Here is a 2,277-nt window from a genome sequence, read left to right on the forward strand (position 1 = left end):
TGCTGGAAAGGCTTATGTATTCTGCATGGGATCATCCAGATAAGCATTTCTTTCCTCCTATAACACTATCTTTATAATTTTTTTTTTTTTTGTTTTTTTTCTATTGAAAAGTCTGTGGCGTGCCAAACGCATCCAAAAACTTCCACCCAGTGCCAAAAAAAGTGCACACACATCAAGAGTGAACACAAAAACGTGCAACGGGTGTAAATTCACTAAGAGGTGGGAGAGACCAGCAATTGTAGCTGCTATATCCCAATTGGTGTATGTCAATCATTGAGAGACCAGTTTAACCACTAGGGATCCGCGCTATAGCTGAATGATGGCTACAGCGTGGACCTGCTTTGCCGGGACGACATTGTCCCATGCACAACCGGCCTCCGCGCCCCTCCGGGGCGCGCTCTGTGATCAGCGCCTCTATGAGACTCGCCTGATCACGGATCGAAGGGGTTGATAGCGCGAGGAGAAAAAAAAAGGGCGCTCACCGGCGGCCGTGAGAGGGACTTCAGGCCCGATCACGGCCAAGTCATCAGTGCCCACCTGCCCCCTGCCAGTGCAACATACATATATTAAAAGTGATACCCATCAGTACCACCCCTTAGTGCCCATAGTGCCACCCATCAGTGCCACCTATCAGTGCCCACAATCTGCCTGAACAGTGCTGCACCTCATATGCCACATATCCGTGCCCATCAGTGTCATCTACCAGTGCCCAGCAGTGCTGCCCATCAGTGCCACCTATCAGAGCCACCTATCAGTGCCCATCAGTCCCATCTATCAGTGGTACCTATCCATGCCACCTTATCTGTGCCCATCAGTGTTGCCTTATCTGTGCCTATCGGTGCCACCTTAACTGTGCCTATTAGTGCCCACCAGTGCAGGCTATCAGTGCCCACCAGTACCGCCTCATCAGCGCATTTCAATGAAGGAGAAAAATGACCAGTTTACAAAATTTTATAACAAACTATTAAACATGATTTTTTTATTTTGCATTTGTTTAGCAAAAAATAAAACTCCCAGCTGTAATTAAATACCACCAAAAGAAAGCTCTATTTATGGGAAAAAAATTTATAAAAAATTTCATTTAGGTATGGTGTTGTATGACCACGCAATTGTCATTCAAAGTGCATCAGCACTGAAAGCTAAAAATTCATAAATCAATAAATACATCCAAAAAATGTCTAGTGGAAAAAGTACCCTTTTGCTAGTTGGGAAGAGGCGTAAATCTTATTTCATTTTATCAAGCTCCTTCTCCAGTATCAAGAGCATCTGCCTCCAGGCAGTCACGATGGCCTCCGTCAAGTTCAAGAGCGGAACTGGAGCCTCCTTATGAGGGGGCACCCCCGCTCGCTTAAAGTGGGATGGAAGACTTCTGCAGTTCTGAAGGGTCTGGTAGGAAGAGTGTCGGGAGCCTATGGTCACATCACCCCGAAAGCGCCCGATCTCATCTGATCTCAGTGGCTAAGCAGGGTCGGGCCTGGTCAGTACCTGGATGGGGGACCACCTGATAATAGCAGGTGCCGTAGGCTGCAGATAAGTGGTTTCTTCAATAACTCTAGGGTACAAACTTGAGTTCCGAAAGTCCCCGTCGCCTTGTTTTCCCAGATTCCAGAGGAAAAGAGGCCTCTCTTTCAAACAAACCAAATTCTAGAGCTAAACCCGTTTCTGAATACCTGCTCTTTTTGCATGGCGTCAATCCGATCCGTGGTCTCCGTCCTACAAGGTGGAGAACTGTTGGCATCAATAGACATCAGGGATGCATACCTCCATGTACCTATATTTCCCGCTCACCAGAAACATCTACGTTTCAAAGTAGAAAATCTTGTTTTCAGTTTCTAGCTATGCCTTTCGGTCTAGCTACTGCACCTCGAGTACTTGCAAAGGTCCTAGCCCCTCCTGTAGGCGGATTAAGGGCCCAAGGTATAACGATTATAGCTTACCTAGATGACCTGCTCTTGATAGACCAGTCAGTAGCCCATTTAGACCAAAGTATGATCCACAGTCAACTGCCTGGAATACTTAGGTTGGATTCTCAACCTATAGAAATCCTTGTAAAAAAAATAATAATAATAAAGGAGATTAGAATAACTGGGTCTGATTATTGATACAGCCCAGAAAGGGGTATTCTTGCCCCAAAGATCCCGGCCATAAACGAACTGATTCAGGTGGTCAAGGCAAAGAAGAATCCTTTTATTCGACTTTGCATGAGGTTGTTGGGAAAGATGGTGGCTTCATTTGAGGCTGTTCCTTATGCTTAGTTTCATTTGAGGCTGCTGCAAA

At 45.9% G+C, this 2,277-nt stretch overlaps 1 pseudogene; it reads left to right on the forward strand.

Moving 5' to 3' along the window:
- The first annotated feature begins 1,407 nt into the window (after positions 1–1,407).
- LOC143986301 (5S ribosomal RNA) lies at positions 1,408–1,526 on the forward strand (annotated as a pseudogene).
- The last annotated feature ends 751 nt before the right edge of the window (positions 1,527–2,277 follow it).

Source organism: Lithobates pipiens, unplaced genomic scaffold, assembly GCF_037356315.1.
Source record: "Lithobates pipiens isolate NorthernLeopardFrog02 unplaced genomic scaffold, aLitPip1_a1.2 Scaffold_16, whole genome shotgun sequence".
Taxonomy (NCBI): domain Eukaryota; kingdom Metazoa; phylum Chordata; class Amphibia; order Anura; family Ranidae; genus Lithobates; species Lithobates pipiens.